Source organism: Nicotiana tabacum, chromosome 16, assembly GCF_000715075.1.
Source record: "Nicotiana tabacum cultivar K326 chromosome 16, ASM71507v2, whole genome shotgun sequence".
NCBI classification, from domain to species: domain Eukaryota; kingdom Viridiplantae; phylum Streptophyta; class Magnoliopsida; order Solanales; family Solanaceae; genus Nicotiana; species Nicotiana tabacum.
In genome coordinates this window covers 83,622,292-83,644,971 of record NC_134095.1, presented here as the reverse complement: position 1 = coordinate 83,644,971, position 22,680 = coordinate 83,622,292, and the positions used below count along the sequence as shown (strand labels likewise).

The following is a 22,680-nucleotide window of genomic DNA, read 5'->3' as shown; positions in this document are numbered from 1 at the left end:
TTTTTCCTCTTTTATCCAACTGCAGGTATCACAATTGCGAACTCTTGTTTGGAAATACAATGCTCGCAAATGCGATCATGCCCAGTGAAGTCGCAAATGCGAGCAAAATTTCACATTTGCGAAGCTACCAGCCCCCAGCCCCCAGCTCCCAGTCGCAAAAGCAAACAAACAGAGTCCGCAAATGCGAACTATTCTTCGCAAAAGCGAAATTCCAGCCCATTATCACAAATGCGATCAGTTGACCGCAAATGCGATATCGCAAAAAATTACGTAAAAACTTTTCGGAAAACGACACGGATCATGCACGCAGATGAAGAAATATCAAATAGAGCTAGGAAAAGTCTTGGAACACAGAAAGGTAAGCTAGTACTCATAACGACCGATCGGATCGTTGCATGATATTATTTCCTAATTATTTATGACGAAATGTTGAGCATAGTTTTGATTATCAAAAAATGGGGTTTTAAATGTAAAATTATTTGATCGATTGAAGTACTAGTAACATGTATGTACTGAAACTAAAATTTTATTTTTTGTACGATGTTGAACATTGATATTGATTATTAAATTGATTTAATTGTTATAATAATCAGTTAATTTAATTCAAACCAACATAGGGTTAAGTCTAATATACTAGCACAAAATGTATTATACTAGAAATGTTTGAATATTTCTTCTTTACTAGGGCACAACAAAAAATTTTGTTGGGTTGTTAAGACTATCCCTATAATTAGCTCTCAAAAAAAATGCGAAAAGAACAAAAGAATTGGCAACATGATTTGATTCAAAATTCAGTTTTATTTGCATTTATCGTTATTTTAGTCTAAACAATAAAATGTAGGAGTTTGGGATTTCCACTTCTCTCTTCTAATTATTCTCTGTCATTCAGTTTTTATACCCAACCATTTAAATTTATTTATCTGTACTGCCGAAAATATAGATCCTCCAAAGGCGGATACATTAAATTAAATAGTACCAGTTTTTAACCCATAATTATAAAACTACAACCTTATATATTGCACTCATATCACTTAAATTCTAAATCCATCACTTAGTTAGTTTTGCTCCCCGTTTTCTAGCTCTTTCTGTTTACCAGATAAAGTCTTTGTTTCTCTCACATTCTCAATATTGAATTGGTAATAAGTTGGGTGCGATTTCATAAAGGTAAGCTTCAATTCTGTTTGATGGTCTCTGTTCACTTGCATTTACTATTTATTGGTTGCTAAATGATTTGTTGGTCTAACTGGTTAACTACAATTTTTAGGTTAAATCTGACATTAGTTCATGTGGTTATCTGATCCAAATGTTGTTGAACATGTTCTGGTCGGAAGAAATTAAATTATATATGTATATCATCTTGATCATCAAAGTGGTTAAAAAAATATAAGAACCAAATGAAGGAAGCTAAGACGAGACCATTCCGATAATATGATACTAATTTGTTCAGATTAGATGTGTAAGTGTCTTCACTAGCGCTAAGCACACATTAAATTTTTGATTAATTGCACTAAGCATCTCCTGTAAGTATTTTAAAATCAAACACTTACAGCCCCTATGTAAAACCAGTTTCTTTAATTTTGGTATAAATTTGTTGCCTCAGAATTCGCATATATCATTTGCCGGCCAACCATGAGACCAAAATTGGGAAATAAAGATATATCATTTTCTTTTGAACGGAGCTTTGCTCGTGTAAATTAAGTGGTCAACGAATTTACACATGTGATATATTTAACTTTTTGTGTTAATAGTTTGAATTAGTTCTTGATTCGGCATGTAAAGGCGTGCAACATGAACACACGTTGAATAAAAGAAATGCGAGAGTTTGTCAATCTAAAGAAGTGTGAGAGTTGAAAGTGAGTTAGGGAAGTAAACAGTCTGCTAGCTAGTAACATTTAGTTTGCATGAAACCTAATATAATCGTTTTTCTTGTAAAAACAAATACTTCTTACTAACTTTTTTTAAACTCATTTCTGAATTGATGTCTCCAAGATTGCAAAATATTCTTTAGTAATACTATTTCTAGCATTTTTCATGTTACCATTCTGTGTTAATGTTTTCTTAAGTTTAGTTCGTATACAGCCGTTTTATATATATATTTTCTTACATTTAGTGATTCTTTTTTTTTTGGTCAAAGTAAATATTATTAATCTCCAAAATCTCAAATACAAACGATATTGTTTCTCTACATCTCATACTCCCAACTAAGGAATATTCCTACCTACTTCCCTTCTCTACCTAGCTGTTTTTCAGTTTTTTTCTCTTTCTTTATAGGCAGGAAGGAGAATTAAGATATTGGAAAATCTATGTTTTGTACTTTTAACATGAGTGAGATATCTTATACTCCCTCCGTTTCATATTAGATGAGGTAGTTTGAAGAAAAATCTCATCTCTTTGGGAGCCCTAGAATCAAAAGGGTTCAAAATCATTATAGAAAATGGAGTGATGAGAATATGCTCCGGTGCACTAGTGGTAAAGAAGGCCAATCGGAAGAACAATAACATGTACCGTTATCGCGGTAGTACAATTATTGGGACAGCGACAGTAACATCCAGTGACGAAAAAGAGGCAGAAGCAACCAGGCTATGTCACATGCGCTTGGGACATGCTGGAGGTAAATCCCTGAAAACTTTATCAGATCAAGGATTGTTAAAAGGAGTAAAGGCTTGCAACTTGGAGTTTAGCGAGCATTGTGTCAAAGGGAAACAAACAAGGGTTAAATTTGGTACAACTATCCATAATACTAAAGACATCTTGGATTATGTACACTCTGATGTTTGGGGTCCTTCCAAAATACCTTCATTGGGTGGGAAGCACTATTTTGTAACCTTTGTTGATGATTTTTTCCGAAGAGTGTGGGTGTATACAATGAAGAGCAAAGATGAAGTGTTGGGAATTTTTCTCAAATGGAAAATGATGGTGGAGAATCAAACATGCAGGAGGATCAACTGTATTCGCACAGACAATGAAGGTGAATACAAAAATGATCATTTTAATAAGGTCTGTGAAAATGATGGCATTGTCTGACACTTCACTGTCAGACATACACCATAACAGAATGGAGGGGCAGAACGTATGAACCAGACCTTGCTGGAGAAGGTACGGTGTATGTTATCCAATGCTGGCTTGGGCAAAGAATTTTGGGCTGAGGCAGTTACATATGCATGTCACCTCATTAATCGTCTACCATCTGCTGCTATTGATGGCAAGACACCATTTGAAAAATGTTATGGAAAGCATGTTGTAGATTATGACTCTTTGCACATATTTGGCTCAGCTGCATATTATCATGTGACAGAGTCAAAATTGGATCCAAGGGCAAAGAAGACTATTTTTATGGGGATTACTTCTGGAGTCAAAGGATATTGCTTATGGTGTCCTATGACAAAGAAAGTAATATTCAGCAGGGATGTTACCTTTGATGAATCTGCTATAGTAAATAAGGTAACATAAGATACCAAACAAAATGAGGGTGCTTCTAAGCAGGTAGAGTTTGAGGGAAAATTTATTTTTCCTACACAAGAAGCAGAGGAGGAAACATATGAAGATTATCCTCTGGAAGAAGAGCTAGTAGAGAGGGAGATTCCAACTCAGGAACCTCAACAACAACTTGAATCAATAGAAACCAGCAGGCCAAAAAGGACAATAACAAAACATGTTCGTCTTATAGAGACGGTTGTTTGTGCCGCCTCAATTGTAGCTGATGATGTTCCTACCACTTATAAAGACGCAATCCAAAGTTTAGAAGAAGATACATGGAGGATTGCCCTGAATGATGAAATACAGTCCCTTCATCAGAATCATACATGGAGATTGGCCAATCTCCCGGAGGGAAAGAAAGCAATTGGGTGCAAATGGGTATTTGCAAAGAAAGAAGGATTTCCTAGCCAAGAAGATGTTCGCTACAAAGCAAGATTGGTAGCCAAAGGATATGCTCAAAAGGAGGGAATTGAATACAATGAAGTGTTTTCTCTAGTTGTAATTCATTCATCCATTAGAATTATGTTGGCTTTGGTAGCACAGTTGGATTTGGAACTAGTTCAGATGGATGTAAAAACTGCGTTTTTACATGGAAACTTGGAGGAGGAAATCTACATGACTCAGCCAGAAGGATTCAAAGTTGCTGGAAAAGAAAATATAGTATGCAAACTTGAAAAATCGTTGTACGGATTGAAACAATCTTCTAGACAATGGTACAAGCGATTTGACAAGTTTATGTTGCGGTAAGGGTACAAGAGAAGCAAATACGATCATTGTGTGTATTTGCACAAGCTTAAAGATGGTTCCTTTGTATATCTTCTCCTATATGTTGATGATATGTTGATAGCTTCCAAGAATTCGGAAGAAATTGATAAGTTGAAGATTCAACTGAAGAAGGAGTTCGAGATGAAGGATTTGGGTGAGGCAAAGAAAATTCTTGGCATGGAGATAATAAGAGATAGACGTTCAAAGAAACTCTGTTTATCTCAGAAAGAATATTTGAAGAGAGTACTACAACGCTTTGGCATAGATGAGAAGACTAAGCCAGTTAGTACTCCACTTGCTCCCCATTTTAAGCGAAGTACTACTATGTCGCCAAAAAATGAAACTGAACGAGAGTATATGTCAAAAGTATCATACGCAAATGTTGTTGGTAGCTTGATGTATGCAATGGTCTGTACGAGACTTGACATTTCACAAGCTATTGGAGTTATTAGCAGATATATGCATAATTCAGGAAAGGAGCATTGGCAAGCTGTAAAGTGGATTCTACGGTATATTCATAATACTATAGATGTTGGGTTAGTTTTTGAGAAGGAATGCAATCAGTCTGTAGTTGGATATTGTGACTCAGATTTTGCGGGTGACTTGGACAAACGAAGATCAACTACTGGTTATGTGTTTACTTTTGCAAAGGCACCAGTTAGTTGGAAGTCTACTTTACAGTCAACAGTTGCTATGTCTGCAACAGAGGCAGAGTACATGGCTATTACAGAGGCTGTGAAGGAGGCAATTTGGCTTCAGGGGTTGCTAAAGGAGCTTGGTATTAGACAAAAAAGTATCACAATTATTTTGTGATAGTCAAAGTGATATTCAATTAGCGAAGAACCAAGTTTATCATGCAAGGACGAAGCACATTGATGTTCGGTATCATTTCGTACGAGAAATCATAGAAGAAGGTGGAGTCATGGTGAAGAAAATTCATACTACGGAGAATCCTGCTGATATGCTGACAAAAGTGGTGACTGCGGTCAAGTTTCAACATTGTTTGGATTTGATCAACATTGTTGAACACTAAAGATTGAAAATGAACATAATCAAAATTTGTTATTGAGAGATAATTGAAGATGTGGAATTTTGCCTAGGTGGAGATTTGTTGAAATTGCAAAAGTCCCATATCGGTGGGTGACAATTTTGGATGGGAATTTTTCCCTATAAAAGGAGGCCTAATGTTTAGAATTAATACACACCTCTCATTTGCCTTCTCATTTTCTTAAGGCATTTGTATCTTCTCTCCTTAGTATTATTTCACTTGTATTTTTGGAGTGAAATAAAATATTGGTTGTGTCCGAGGAAGTAGGCAAAATTGGTCGAACCTCGTAAATTCTGGTGTTCCTTTTATTGTTGTTTTATTGTTTTATTGTTTTATTTATTATTTGATTGCTGTCATAATTTTTGATATAGTAATTGTGACTCATTCATACTATATACATTTGGCTTCCGCAACAGATCTTACATATTATGTTGCGAAGATTCTCTGCGAGAGTGGTTACACATTTAAGTATAGGATTGAAAAAGATGTTTTTTGTCGTATGAAGGAGACAACTGGGTTTGTTGCACTGGATTTTGAAAAAGAGATTGAGGAGGCAAAAAAATACATCTCATCAGTTGAGAAGGGCTATGAGCTTCCTGATGGTGAAGTCATTAATATTGGTGTTGAGAGGTTCCGTTGCCCTGAAATCCTCTTCCAACCGTCATTGGTTGGAATGGAAAGGATAGGAATTCATGAAAAAGCCTACAACTCAATCATGAGATGTGTTGTTGATATTAGGAAAAATCTATTTTCAAACATTGTGCTAAGTGTGGATCAACTATGTTTCCTTGCATAGCAGAACGTATGAGCAAGGAAATCACCGTACTTGCTCCAAGCAGCAAGAAGATCAAGGTTGTTGCACCCCCTGAGAGGATGTATGGTGCCTGGATTGGAGGATCAATTCTAGCTTCTCTCTGTACTTTCGAACAAGTTAGTTTCTTTTTGCTTTATCTCACTGATCAATCAATCAATGTATTGTTAACTCTTTTAAGCTCAAGGGATTTAGCAGCTAACATCTGCATCCATGCAGATGTGTATAACAAAGGGCGAGTTTGATGAATCTGGTCCCTTTATTGTCCACAGGAAGTGTCTCTAATATTGGTGAGAACTTAAACTAATCATCTTTTATTAAATAACATTAAATGAATGCTTCATATTAAGTCAAAGTGGCCTGCTCTTTTTTGAAGTGTTACCCAATACTTTAAGCGGTCTGTGGTTAACATGCTATTCTTGCTTGGCTTTGCTTTATCTTTTTCTTTGTAATATAGCTAGTGGGCAGGAAACTGGTTATAGTGATTTTTGGGTTACGAACACTGCTTATGTAAGCAGAGTATTTGATCGAGCGGAATCTGAAAATATATCGTTTTTATGCTTAGTATACTATTTGGATTGGATTTTTATTAGCTTTGAAGATCTTATAGCCGTTTGTTATCAGTTTGCAATAAGAGATTTTTGTTGATACCTTTCTATTGTTGTAGGTGATATGAATGGGTGCCAATATAGTTTGGAAATTAAATAGGCAGAAGAAGCATTTAGATCCCACTTTGGCAAGAGAAATAAGTGAACGTTGATTGCAGACATGTTTTCTGTTGGACTCAATAGAGAAAGACAACACAACTTTTAACTGCATACTGTACAGATAGCTGAAAAAAGCAAGTCTCTTTCCATGTTGTGTGTTTGACATGGATTCTTGTTCTTACGTTTTCTCCTTGTGTGTTTTAACAATTTAACGTTTTTTGTTACTGCTGATATGTGAGTTACGCGTTTGCCACAATTTTGAACTCTGCCATATAACAAAAATCTAATATTTAAGTGAAGAATAAAGGCTCATTCCATGAGTTTCAAATTATGCGCGGCAGCTGCTCTCAGGATTTTCCGATTATTTAAAAAAGTTCAAACTAGCTAGAGGGTTCTTTCTGGAGAATCCCATGGTTTGTGTTAGTTTATATGAATCCACCAAACTATAGAGTACCTGGTCCTCTATAAGTTTCCACTGAGAATACTAATTAAAATCGTAAGTAAATGAGATACGAGATTTTTACGTGGAAAAATTCTAATTCAAGGGGACAAAAACCACGACCTACACTTGTAGGCTTTCAACTTCACTAACTTGTAAACACACTATTACAAGCCACTTTGTAATGACTCTATTACAAAGACTTCAACTCAACTAACTTGTGATACACTTACCACAAGTCGTAGCGATCAAAAACTCACCATGAGGCCAAGCCGCTAAGCCTCGCCAAAGGCCGAGCCAATATCGGATGGCTTACCACCTTCAAAAGGTAGCTGATCGACGGAATCACTTCTTCTTAGCCGCTGAGAAGGAGTCGCCCCACTGTAAGCCCCTTCGCACCTCGGGGCATCTTTTCGTTTGTCATCAATCCTCGATCCCAAGGCCAGCAATCTCTCCTCCTCCCCCGGAGGACACGGCCTCATTTCGTAAAAATCACTGATCCTACGGCAGTTGTGTTAATAAGCCGGCAAGAAAAGCGCCATTTTTTAGGAAGCAAAGCGCTGGGCACCTACCATGATGCTTCGCCTCCCATCTCCCTTTGGACAGATCTCGCCATCGATGCCTATCATAAATTGAGCAAGCTGCCAGCTTAGGAGACCACTCGGCTAAATCGGGGACCTCGTTCAGCAACCAATGAGTTGCTACAAATATGGAACGGAAAGATATCATTATGGAGCCTGCCTCCGGTCAAAACGACGTTAGTTCAGATGAGACACTTACGTGTGAAGTTCCATTTCTCAGGAAATGGCAAAACTTCTCTAGGAATGACATCTGTCGTTCGAATCCGAACGAACCGATTCATCCATTCACGATCCTAATCCTCCTTGCTACCCACGACAGGGGCTCGGGTGGATCGACGCTGAAGAGAAATCAAACCCCGGTAACGCAGTGGCCGATATAACCTCACGAGATGGCTGAGGGTAAACTCTATCCCAGCCTTATTGGCGAAATATCTCATCGTCAGTACTATTTCCCAAAGGAAGGGGTGAGCCTGCACCAGTGTAACCTGATATCTCCGACATAAATCAAGCACGACCCGGTCGGGAGAACCCGGTGCAAAATCATGCGTGTATATGCTCAAAAACCCCTCAACATATGTCATGACGCTCTCCTCGGGAGAAGGTACTTGTAATACTGCGCCTTCTCCCTATCCGAAGTCTTTTCTGATCATTTCGAGGTTTTCCCCTCCCACTAATGAGATGATCCTCGACACATGCTCCCGGTGACCCGGAACATTGGGAGGCTTACCTAGCGTGACGGCTCCCCTCGAGGCAGGGCACCCCGAGGCTCGCTCATCGAGCATCGGCGGTGAGTCGCTATCATCAACCGAATGCGGAGCACAGGAAGAACTCTCCTCTACCTGACTATCGGACGTCGACGTAGCAGTCATGGCTACGATAGAATAGGAGGAGAAAGATGTAGATCTGAGCAAAAATTTTGAATTGGGGCAACGGAAGAACTAGCATAAAACATCAGGCTCTGCGGAAGAGATAGCCTATCAAAGCAGCAGAATCACCATTGGAAAGGCAGATGAATTAATATATAGGGGCAAAGCAGCAACTGCCCGCCTGCCCAAAAAGGCCAATTAATTTTAGCCGCGTTAATGTCACCCTCACCTAGGGAAACGTACTGGCGGAATCACCTCGGTCCCCCCTCTACCAAATCGAGCGAATTTGCTACCCCGTATGACACAAAAACTGTAAGGCATCGGGGGCTCCCTGATATTGCCAGCACCGGTCCGATAGGAGCTGTCGATTTAACCCCGAGGCATAGCCAGTTTTGAGGGTCCCGGTTGCTCCGAGAACGGATTTCGAAAGGCCAACGTCGAAAGTCGAAAGTCAATCCGCAAAAACAAAAGAACAAAGAAAAAAGAGGCTGAAAAAACTGACAGGAGGAAAATCCATCTTTTTTACATTGCCAATAAAGTATCCACAAGACACATCTTTAGAAAATCCATCCCCCGGGGGCTGCATACAGAGGGAAAAAGAGGGGATACAAAACTACATGGGGACTACTCCTCATCACTACTATCTTCGCCCTCATTGGGGGCAATTAAAAGCTCCAGTTCTCTCTCCAATTCGCAGGCCTCCTTGAGATCAACTGACAGGTCGACGCCTCTAGCTCTGATCTCCTCCAGGGTCTCTTTCCTCGCCTCCGCCTTAGCATGATTAATAGCTCGATCTAGCTTCTGCTCAGCTTCTATCAATACGTCACGAGCTATTTTATGTGTCGTGGTCGCATCCTCCAGATAAGTGGCAGCATTTCTTTCAACCTCGGACTTGGCCGCGGCCAAGACGGCAACCTCCTTGCGGGCATTCTTGAGAAGATCTTGGGATGTCGCCAACTCCTCAGTCACTACTTCGCTTTTCTTCCTCAGCTCGAAGATCTCCGTGTTCAGTTGGCTAATCTGCGAACCAATCTGCTCGACCTACAAAAGAAAGATGAGCCAATTTATGTCGGAATACGGGAGCAAAGGTTGGGTACAAGCAGGGCAAAATACTTGCGCAACAAGGTTAGCCTTTTCCCGGAGCGCTCTCTCCAAAGCAGCTCGGAGCTCTCCTAATTCCTTCTCTCCTCGGGAAGAATAAGCCTGTGAATCCCGTAATATCGAGGTAAGCTTCTTACACTTTTTATCATGGTAAGAAAGCTCCTCGCGAAACATAAAGAGGGCGTGATCATACATATCCTTGCACTGCGACATAGCGGAAGAGTTAAGAAAACAAAGAACGACGCCCGAGACTTAAAAAGATATTCAAAAAATAGATAGCACATGCTGCAAGGATCTCTCCGCTGCCTTGATGGCACCAGGAACGTCGAGACCGACGTTGTCGCTAACACCATCGAATATATTGGCAAGTGAGCCTCCCCCCTTGAGAGGAATCCCCACTTTGGCGGCATTCACGTCTTCAGCGTTGCCCAGCTCCCCTGACGAGACCTGAAAGCATGAGATGAAATCATTCATATCGCCGATTTCCCCAAGAGGCAACCCCTGCTCCTGAAAAGCTTCGGGACCCAACCCTTCAAGATCGATGGCAACGGTTCCCCCAGCGGAAACTACGCCAAACTCAATCATGCTATCCGAGTCCATATCAACACCCTCCCCGAGGGTCTTCGGTCTACATGACCGACCTAAGTCGGCCGTCCCAGATTCAGCGGCCTCTAAACGAGACACCTGCGAGGCTCCCATACTCGACCTCTTCCTCCGCGCTAACGGGCATTCATCGTTGTCTTCATCCTCATCGCCAAGATTTGCCCCTAAAGTCGAAGCAAAGGTCCTAGTAGCGGCTTGATGCTTGAGTGGCCTGGATTTCTTTGCCACAGGAGGATCAACCGCCACCTCACCTTCCCTCTTCTTGCCCTTGCCGGGCTCCGAAGCCTCCGCTTCACCATCAGGGGGTGGCCTCACCTGCATATTCTTGCAAAGACCTGCACAAACATAGTAATCGCAAGGTGTCATCACTAAAGGCGCAGGTAGAAACACAAATATGAGGCATAGGCGGTAAGGAAACTCTACCATGATTCTTGGCCACCCATCGCTCATTGTCCAGGTCGATCCAAGACCGAACAAGATATGGGAACACTTTGTCCAATCGCTTGATCCATCCCGACAAATCCGGAACCGCCTTGGGGTACCAAGCAGCGGCTGCAGGAAGCACAGAGAGGTCGTTATTTCAAAAGAAAAGTATTAAGAAGTGGTTAAGGGAAAATTGCTTATGTTGCGTGTTCCATTTCTCCGGAAAGGGCATCCTCCGTGATGGGATGATATCCGAGGTCTTTACCCGGACAAATCTGCCCATCCACCCTTGATCCTTTCCCTCGTCGATACTCGAGAAAAATGATTTTTTGGATCGACGATGGAGCCTGATCAAATCTCGATAAAATCGAGGTATATACATCCTGATCAAATGATTGAGGTTAAAGGTCTTACCCCCAACCCCTTCGTTGAAATGGCGGAGCATCAATACTATCCTCCAGAAAGAAGGATAGATCTAACCAAGCATCACTTGGTACTTGTCACAGAAGTTAAGGATAACCGGGTCTATCTCCAGGGGAGAGGATTCGAAAGAATTATCAAGACCTAAGGTGAACAGTTAGGTATACACGTAAAGAAAGCTGGCCTTATAGTCCGTTATATTCTCATTGGGACCGGGAATCTCCACCCCTACTGCCTCGCTCCATCGCAGTTTGTCCTCACCATTTGTATGTTGGTCACGACGCTAACGTATCGGGACATGTGCTCACATTGGCCCGGTGTGGATGAAGTGGTATCGATGTTAAAATCCTTTAACATATCGAGATCAGGTGGAATACACTGTTCCAAGGAAGGAATCGCTCTAGCTTTCTCTTTAGACGATCAAGGTGATGATGCAACTTTGCTCCGCCGAGGAACAATTCTAGAAGTTCTAGCCATATCAATGGTAAAATTTTCTCTAAAACAATATGGAAGAGTGTAAAAGACGATGGGTTCTGACTCGTGAATTTAAAGATGGGGTGAAAATAAGAAGTGTCAAACGGTTGATACATTTATAGGAACCGCCTGGGCAGCGGAAAGGGCGAGCCGATAAGCAGTTCATGGTTTACTCGATAATCGCAGTTGACAGCGACTCTTGCACGGTTTTCTGGAACATGACATTTAATGCTCTTATCGGTTGACATCATGGCAATGATGTCCTCGGAACGATGGCTCAAAATCGTTTCCTATTACTTCATTCCAGGAAATGCGGAGACTATTTGTATATGGTAAAATCGGAGGGTCCAATTTCTCATCATTAAGGAGTCTCGGGAAGTCATATCGAGACCTCGAGGCTGTAGGGTTGCAATCGAGTTCTCTCCTTTGATGTTCATTTATGCTCGACCCAACGACAATGTCGAGGATGGGGAATTCCCAAGGCGAGCAGGTAGCACCGGCAGAGTCTGGTATCATGTCTAGCTGTCCCATCTCCGTATTTTTACAATTAATGCATCCTGTACTATGTTATATTTCCCTCCTATATAAAGGGGATCCTCACCACTTTGTAAGGGGCTGATGTTACTCCAACTATTCTACACAAGATCAATAACAACTCTCTCTCTCTCTTTTCTCTCTAACATATATTCTCGACGCTATCGTTATTGCTTACTACTTTCATACTTGTTCTTCATTTATTGCTTGATATTGGCCATAAAGAGCCTCCTTTAATTATATTCTAACTGTTAGTCCCTTCCTAGTTTCCCCCGACGGCTCGAGCCTGAGCTCAGGCATCAACCTCGATGTCCCTCATCGGTCAGTCCAAGGCCCGAATAGCTAGCCCCTCGATTTAATTATAACTCTACTTTAGTTCGTATTTCGCCGTTACTTCACATATCTAGCATCAAATGCTTAAACAACTAGCATAAAAATAGATCACGTATTTTTAGAGTCCCATCAACACATTTAATTGTTATTACCATTTTCACGGTAAATACAGTTCCTTAGAGAATTAATAAATCAGTAACTCAACTTCGTCATCCTTTTCTTGCGGATAGAACTCGCTAATGGTAGTTCCATTCATTGACAATCTCTCAGCAGAATGAATTTCAAGTGCTAATATCGCATTTTGAATAGTCAATAGAGAGAATATATAAAAAATAATATAACCTGCAAAAACAATATAGTGAAATAATTAAAAATTCACTCAAGTACTTCTTTATTAAAAAATAAGTTTTACTCGGCCCAATTCTTTTCCGTCATCCTCGATAAATGCATTTTCTCAAAGAATAAATTTTTTTTAATCCACTAAAACTAATTAAAGTATTTAAAAAAGTAAATAAACAAAAATCTTATTGCATGAATCGTTAAATTTTTCAAAATTATTTAAAGCTTCAAAGTACTGCACTTATCATTACAATTAAATAATATTGTACTTAGCTTAAGCTTTTGGCTTAGCAAAATTAATGTGATTCATCTGTACCATACAACATGTAGTTGTGCTTTCTTGTGCAATTTTTAGAGATATAGAGAAAGACATTGACCAAAATAAAACTTACACTGTTTTCTTTACACTGTTTTCTATGATCTTTATCCTCTTTTAGAGTTTTTATAGCCATGAGAAATTCCCTTATCTTTTTCACTTTGATAGCTCATTTTATTGATTATTTGTAATTTTAGGTTCATAACGGTGCTCCTGTTGGTAAGACCCAATATTCTCATTAACTTTTGTGTCAAATGCTGCATCTCGCACAAGGTGTCGCACTCAATGACACAAAGTGTTGATCTTCACACTCCATTTCGTACCAAAGTAATTAAAATTGTAGCTTAATATCGCACACAAATTTTGCATCACTTGGTTCCCTTTGCAGCACATTGGCGCAAAAAATTGAGCTGCACATTGGAGTATATAATTTTGTGTGTGCTTTAGTCATGTAGATACTAATTCTATTAGAATATAACAGGGGAGTTTCTGCAATGTATCACAAAAATTTCCACTTAGAGAAAGAAGTTTACATTTCTTACTACATGGATCATAGAATAATTTAATACAAGAAAAAGAACTAAACTCTACAAACATCAAAGTATATGAATTTATGAGTTAGCGCAGACTTTATAACTTCCAAATAAATGCATTTATGACAGATCATATTTAGGTGCTAACTAAGTGAAGATGGCAATATACTCATAGCTTTAGAAATTAATTGTCAATTTGTGAGGGAACTTAACTTAAACTCTAAGAATCTAAAGTTCCATCACATCCTAAAGGAAACAATAGAGATTGCTTTACATGAGCAGTTTCTCGACACATTTGTTGTTTTCAACTTTTGATCATTGACAATATCTTCTATTGCAGGTCAATATATGATGTTTCTAGTGATCTTATAATAGAAGTCAGAACAGCCAGTTTTGCTCTTCACAAGGTACAAAGATTAAGTATTAGATGTTTCTTCTTCTCATGTAATTTGATATATTAATATCTTCATAATCATCAGACTGCTCAAGTCTAGCAAAAGTAGAAGTTGTGCGAGAAATGGGTAGACATAAGCAAACATAATTAAAAGGTGCATACTCAAGCAATAGGACAACCATTTTATTTCTACTAAGCCCATACAAAATAGAACGATTAACTCATGCACATGTGACAGTAAGACATAATTGCCAAACTTCTCTCTGTGAACTCTCTCCGGTCTCCACAACGTTAGCCTACTTTGAAAAGTGGAAATTTGGCTGATTTATCAAGTAGTCCTATTTATAGACTAGCAATAGGGAAAGTTTTTTTTTAGCTACTACTTCACTGCCATATTTAGTTATATTAAATTACTTCTCACTTAGCACTCATATAACAAATAACTAAAAGTAAAATGAAAGTTGAAAAAATGAGAGAAATTTAATTATCGAATAGCTGAGTATTGTCAAATTCTTGAGAATTTGACAGCTGCTCATAGGTTTTAAATTTGAAGATACACATGTTAAAATGTGGATCATATATTTCCTCAATAGTGGTCTTATGCGTGGACATCAACTTAAACTTGTGGTCTTTGGTCTTCAATTTCATATTATTTGGACAAACCACGAAATTCTTCATGATGTACAAACCCATTTACTTACTTTGTTGATTGAACCTTTGGATAAAAGACCTGCCAATACTTGCGTGAATGCGGTCGCCCTAAAAAAATAGTCAATTAGTTAAAATGACTAAGTTATTTTCTATATGACTGTAATATACTTATGCATATGTAAACAATGCAAATAGAAAGTAATGTAAAGTTTAAATCAATACCTTTTCATCCATCACAATAATCTCAATAGAAAAAGGGGTATCATGTCTGTCGTGATCTAGATTTTCCCAAAGCCTGACAACACGAACCTTTAATTTCCAATTCATTGACTTGTGGTTAATTTCGCTAACAAAATTTATTTCAGCTGCCATTAAGTCTTGAAAATAGACATAGGTATTCATAAATATTAGTACAAACTCCAACAAAATGCTTATAGAAATACATGTGAGACAAGAGATTATGTGAAATAATTGACTTTTTGCTGACGATTCTCCAAAAAATCTTCAACAAGAATCTGTGGTATAACCCTAAGATTGGTAAACAACAGTTGCCATAGGAGTTACGCCATCAACAAACTTCACAGAAAAATGTATCCAGAATACATGATGATGTCCATCTCATTGAAGAAGTATTAGGCATGTGCCTAATAAGAGTTTTCTTTGGTTTGGTAGCCAACCTTGTTGACTTGGTTTGGTTGGTAGCCAACCTTGTTGAATTTCTTTGGTTTGGTAGCCAACTTTGTTGAATTGTGAAAAATGTGTGTAAATTGTCAAATATTGTAGGCTTTAGAGGGTGAAGCTTTGGCTATAAAAGGAGAGCTTCAACTCTCATTTCTTCACACCAACAAAGAGAGAAAGAAAGAGTGAGGTTTCACAGACAAGGTATAAGAAAATAGTCTGTGAGGAAAATAGAGAGTGAGCGATATTGTAGTGAGGTGGGAATATCAAAAGAGGGTTATTTCTTTTGAGTGTTGTAGTGGTCTTTGGAGTATTTACCTCCGACCTACAAAGTGTAAAATTCCTTACTATAGTGATATCAGTTGCTCCTCTCGGGGTCGTGGTTTTTTTCCCTTATTCAGAAGGGTTTTCCACGTAAAAATCTTGGTGTCATTGTTACTCTTTTATTCTTGTTAATTACCGTATCTCGGTGCTACATTATTATTCCGCTTTATTACCGTGAATATTATTTTGGTAAGGGGTTTATTCCCAACAACTGGTATCAGAGCACAGGTTCTGCTCGTTCACTGAAATACTATTCACTGTCGGTAGTACTATACTTGGTGAAAAATAAAAATGTCCGGAGTAAAGTACGAGGTAGCAAAATTCAATGGAGATAACGGTTTCTCAACATGGAAAAGAAGGATGAGAGATCTGCTCATCCAACAAGGATTACACAAGGTTCTAGATGTTGATTCCAAAAAGCCTGATACCATGAAAGCTGAGGATTGGGCTGACTTGGATGAAAGAGCTGCTAGTGCAATCAGGTTGCACTTATCAGATGATGTGGTAAATAACATCATTGATGAAGACACTGCACGTGGAATTTGGACAAGGTTGGAAAGCCTATACATGTCCAAAACGCTGACAAATAAATTGTACCTGAAGAAGCAGTTATACGCCCTACACATGAGTGAAGGTACGAATTTTTTGTCACATTTAAATGTGTTTAACGGACTAATCACACAGCTTGCCAACCTCGGAGTGAAAATCGAGGAAGAAGATAAAGCCATCTTGCTATTGAACTCGTTGCCATCTTCGTACGATAACTTGGCAACAACCATCTTGCATGGTAAGACTACTATTGAGTTGAAAGATGTCACATCGGCTCTTCTACTCAATGAGAAGATGAGAAAGAAGCCTGAAAATCAAGGACAGGCTCTCATCACAGAAGGTAGAGGCAGGAGTTATCAAAGGAGTTCGAACAACTATGGTAGATCCGGAGCTCGTGGGAAGTCAAAGAACCGATCCAAATCAAGAGTCAGAAATTGCTACAACTGTAATCAACCAGGTCACTTCAAAAGAGATTGCCCAAATCCAAGGAAGGGCAAAGGTGAAACCAGTGGCCAGAAGAATGACGACAACACAGCCGCCATGGTGCAAAATAATGATAATGTTGTCCTCTTTATAAATGAGGAAGAGGAATGCATGCACCTGTCAGGTTCAGAGTCGGAATGGGTGGTTGACACAGCGGCATCTCACCATGCCACACCGGTAAGAGATCTTTTTTGCAGATATGTAGTAGGTGATTTCGGCACAGTGAAAATGGGTAACACAAGTTACTCAAAGATTGCGGGGATTGGTGACATTTGTATCAAGACAAATGTCGGATGCACATTGGTTCTAAAGGATGTGCGGCATGTACCTGATTTGCGGATGAACTTGATCTCTGGAATTGCTTTAGACCGAGATGGATACGAGAGTTATTTTGCAAATCAAAAGTGGAGACTCACTAAGGGATCATTGGTGATTGCAAAGGGAGTTGCTCGTGGCACGTTGTACAGGACAAATGCAGAAATATGCCAAGGTGAATTGAACGCGGCACATGATGAGATTTCTGTAGATTTATGGCACAAAAGAATGGGTCATATGAGCGAGAAAGGATTGCAGATTCTTGCCAAGAAATCACTCATTTCTTATGCCAAAGGTACAACTGTAAAACCTTGTGACTACTGTTTATTTGGTAAGCAGCATAGAGTCTCATTTCAGACATCGTCTGAAAGAAAATTGAATATACTTGATTTAGTATATTCTGATGTTTGCGGCCCAATGGAAATTGAATCAATGGGCGGTAACAAATATTTTGTTACTTTTATTGATGATGCTTCACGAAAATTATGGGTTTATATTTTGAAAACCAAAGATCAGGTGTTTCAAGTTTTCCAGAAGTTTCATGCTCTAGTAGAAAGGGAGACGGGTCGAAAGCTAAAGCGTCTCCGAAGTGACAATGGAGGTGAGTACACTTCAGGGGAATTTGAAGAGTATTGTTCAAGTCATGGGATCAGACATGAAAAGACAGTTCCTGGAACCCCACAGCACAATGGCGTAGCCAAGAGGATGAACCGCACCATTGTGGAGAAGGTGAGAAGCATGCTCAGAATGGCTAAACTGCCTAAGTCATTCTGGGGTGAAGCAGTTCAGACAGCCTGTTACCTGATCAATAGGAGTCCATCAGTTCCGTTGGCGTTTGAAATCCCAGAGAGAGTTTGGACCAACAAGGAGGTGTCCTACTCGCATCTGAAAGTGTTCGGTTGCAGAGCTTTTGCACATGTACCAAAAGAGCAGAGAACAAAGCTGGATGATAAATCTGTTCCCTGCATATTTATCGGATATGGAGATGAAGAGTTCGGGTACAGACTGTGGGATCCTGTAAAGAAGAAGGTCATCAGAAGTAGAGATGTAGTCTTCCGAGAAAGTGAAGTTGGAACTGCTGCTAATATGTCAGAAAAGGCGAAGAATGGTATAATTCCTAACTTTGTTACTATTCCTTCTACTTCTAACAATCCCACAAGTGCAGAAAGTACGACCGACGAGGTTGCCGAGCAGGGGGAGCAACCTGGTGAGGTTATTGAGCAGGGGGAGCAACTTGATGAAGGTGTCGAGGAAGTGGAGCACCCCACTCAGGGAGAAGAACAACCTCAACCTCTGAGGAGATCAGAGAGGCCAAGGGTAGAGTCATGCAGGTATCCTTCCACAGAGTATGTCCTCATCAGTGATGAGGGGGAGCCAGAAAGTCTTAAGGAGGTGTTGTCCCATCCAGAAAAGAACCAGTGGATGAAAGCTATGCAAGAAGAGATGGAATCTCTACAGAAAAATGGCACATACAAGCTGGTTGAACTTCCAAAGGGTAAAAGATCACTCAAATGCAAATGGATCTTTAAACTCAAGAAAGATGGAAATGGCAAGCTGGTCAGATACAAAGCTCGATTGGTGGTTAAAGGCTTCGAACAAAAGAAAGGTATTGATTTTGACGAAATTTTCTCACCTGTTGTCAAAATGACTTCTATTCGAACAATTTTGAGCTTAGCAGCTAGCCTAGATCTTGAAGTGGAGCAGTTGGATGTGAAAACTGCATTTCTTCATGGAGATTTGGAAGAGGAGATTTATATGGAGCAGCCAGAAGGATTTGAAGTAGCTGGAAAGAAACACATGGTGTGCAAATTGAATAAGAGTCTTTATGGATTGAAGCAGGCACCAAGGCAGTGGTACATGAAGTTTGATTCATTCATGAAAAGTCAAACATACCTAAAGACCTATTCTGATCCATGTGTATACTTCAAAAGATTTTCTGAGAATAACTTTATTATATTGTTGTTGTATGTGGATGACATGTTAATTGTAGGAAAAGACAAGGGGTTGATAGCAAAGTTGAAAGGAGATCTGTCCAAGTCATTTGATATGAAGGACTTGGGCCCAGCACAACAAATTCTAGGGATGAAGATAGTTCGAGAGAGAACAAGTAGAAAGTTGTGGCTATCTCAGGAGAAGTACATTGAACGTGTACTAGAACGCTTCAACATGAAGAATGCTAAGCCAGTCAGCACACCTCTTGCTGGTCATCTAAAGTTGAGTAAGAAGATTTGTCCTACAACAGTGGAGGAGAAAGGGAACATGGCTAAAGTTCCTTATGCTTCAGCAGTCGGAAGCTTGATGTATGCAATGGTATGTACTAGACCTGATATTGCTCACGCAGTTGGTGTTGTCAGCAGGTTTCTTGAAAATCCTGGAAAGGAACATTGGGAAGCAGTCAAGTGGATACTCAGGTACCTGAGAGGTACCACGGGAGATTGTTTGTGCTTTGGAGGATCTGATCCAATCTTGAAGGGCTATACAGATGCTGATATGGCAGGTGACATTGACAACAGAAAATCTACTACTGGATATTTATTTACATTTTCAGGGGGAGCTATATCATGGCAGTCTAAGTTGCAGAAGTGCGTTGCACTTTCAACAACTGAAGCAGAGTACATTGCCGCTACAGAAACTGGCAAGGAGATGATATGGCTCAAGCGATTCCTTCAAGAGCTTGGATTGCATCAGAAGGAGTATGTCGTCTATTGTGACAGTCAAAGTGCAATAGACCTTAGCAAGAACTCTATGTACCATGCAAGGACCAAACACATTGATGTGAGATATCATTGGATTCGAGAAATGGTAGATGATGAATCTCTAAAAGTCTTGAAGATTTCTACAAGTGAGAATCCCGCAGATATGCTGACCAAGGTGGTACCAAGGAACAAGTTCGAGCTATGCAAAGAACTTGTCGGCATGCATTCAAACTAGAAGACAGTGCTACCTCCTCTGGATGAATGAGACTGGAGGGGGAGATTGATGATGTCCATCTCATTGAAGAAGTATTAGGCATGTGCCTAATAAGAGTTTTCTTTGGTTTGGTAGCCAACCTTGTTGACTTGGTTTGGTTGGTAGCCAACCTTGTTGAATTTCTTTGGTTTGGTAGCCAACTTTGTTGAATTGTGAAAAATGTGTGTAAATTGTCAAATATTGTAGGCTTTAGAGGGTGAAGCTTTGGCTATAAAAGGAGAGCTTCAACTCTCATTTCTTCACACCAACAAAGAGAGAAAGAAAGAGTGAGGTTTCACAGACAAGGTATAAGAAAATAGTCTGTGAGGAAAATAGAGAGTGAGCGATATTGTAGTGAGGTGGGAATATCAAAAGAGGGTTATTTCTTTTGAGTGTTGTAGTGGTCTTTGGAGTATTTACCTCCGACCTACAAAGTGTAAAATTCCTTACTATAGTGATATCAGTTGCTCCTCTCGGGGTCGTGGTTTTTTTTCCCTTATTCAGAAGGGTTTTCCACGTAAAAATCTTGGTGTCATTGTTACTCTTTTATTCTTGTTAATTACCGTATCTCGGTGCTACATTATTATTCCGCTTTATTACCGTGAATATTATTTTGGTAAGGGGTTTATTCCCAACAATACAATCTCAACTGTAATAAAGATTGTTTATGAAATACAAATCATACCGATCACCTCTTATAGTCCACAATTGCTGTTTGATACACACAGAAGGGAGAAAGAATAAAAGTATATATTGTAAAAGTAGAAAACTGAATTGAGAAAACTGTGAAATCATGTTACTGAGAATGTAGGACAGAAGAATGCGCGGGTGAGGAGTTGAAATCGTGATGAAAGATCGTGGGATAGAATCCGAATTTGTAGGATTGCTATTTCTAGGGCAAATAGGTGAAGGAAGGGCGTGGGTCTGAAGCACCGAATTCCCAATTCTTTTTTCTTATAAAAAATATAGTTTCTTAAAAACAGTAGAAACTACTGGTTCTTTAATAAAATAATATACCTATTTAATTGTTTTTAAATTCAAAATTTTAAAAAAGAAAGTAATTTCACCTAAACTAACTAATTGTGTGGGATTGAAGCCGAATTCCCAATAAAACAGAAGAAACTACTGAATCATAATAAATACAGTTTCTTAAAAACAGTAGTTTCCACTGGTTCTTTAATAAAATAATATATCTATTTAATTGTTTTTAAATTCAAAATTTTAAAAAAGAAAGTAATTTCACCTAAACTAACTAATGGTGTAGGATTGAAGCGCTATAGTTTCCCAATAAAACAGTAGAAGCTACTGAATTTTAAAAAAATAATATACCTATTTAATTATTTTCAAATTCAAAATTTTGAAAGAGAAACTAATTTTACCTATAATAACTGATTTGTCCTAAATTGCTACATGGCATGTTATGGACATGACACTTGGCAAAAGCTCAGGGCAAACTTTCTTCCTTTTAAGTAAGAACTAGAATTAGTACCCGCGCGATGCGCGGATAATTAAAAAGAACGATGTACACCATAAAGTTTAATATGTTAGCGTTAATACCATCTTTACAACCAAACATTAAAAATATATTAAGGCTCTGGTAAAACTTTCATTCCATCTCCTAATAAATGTTCCATAAGAAATAACGATACTATACAATTTGCTTGATATGAATGTTCCACGAAAAATAATAATGCTATACAATTTGCTTGATATGAAGCATGTGCCTAAGGGAACATTATTGTAGCAAATGCTCGTGGACATAATTTTCCAGAAGTTGTCCTCTGTATTGAGGTTTATCACTACAAAAAGGCATGGGTAAAAATTCAATAATTTTTGGTCCTTGGGCGACAAATTTTGACGGAAATGAGAAACAACATATATTGTATTATTGATGAGATAATGAAGAAGACATGCTAGAATGATCTTTAGAAGGAAACTTAGTTGTCATCTAAAATTAATGCACACTTTCAGATATTTTGATTAAGTGTAGAATAAAATATATTCAAATACATCAATAGCTTGGATTCTAGGAAGCCAATAGATCTCATCACGTCAACATCAGAATCTAGATGAGCTTCATACACTTGGACTGCAGATAACATAGTCACAGGCCACTGTTCTATGTCACTACATGTGACATCTTTTTAGACTTTCTCAATTCATCTAGCTTATATTATGCTCTCTGCAATAAATTATTCAACTTTACATTAAAGTAAAAAGTTGCATACTACCACAATATAGAATTTCCCAGTTTCTGGTTCTTTGGTCATTGTTGTTGTCCACCCAACAGCAGATGAGGATTGCTAGTATAATCCATTAATATTCTCCATTTCACACTAATCTGCAAGCTCTAACACGACAGTATCTCTCAAATATGATAAAAATTTGTGGCAGATTAATCACAACAACATGACAATAAAATACACAAACAGTAACCAATAATGACAGAGAGTAAATCATATATAAAGAAAACAGAGAAATACTTAATTGGCTTCAAGATTCTAGGAGTGAAGCGCTGGAAAAAAAGATAAAATGTCATCTCTGATGAACTGCCACATAACATAGTT

At 38.9% G+C, this 22,680-nt stretch overlaps 1 pseudogene; it reads left to right on the top strand.

Annotated features, from left to right (window-relative positions):
- Nucleotides 1-5,710: 5,710 nt before the first annotated feature.
- Nucleotides 5,711-6,971, top strand: LOC107759273 (actin-like; annotated as a pseudogene).
- Nucleotides 6,972-22,680: the final 15,709 nt, after the last annotated feature.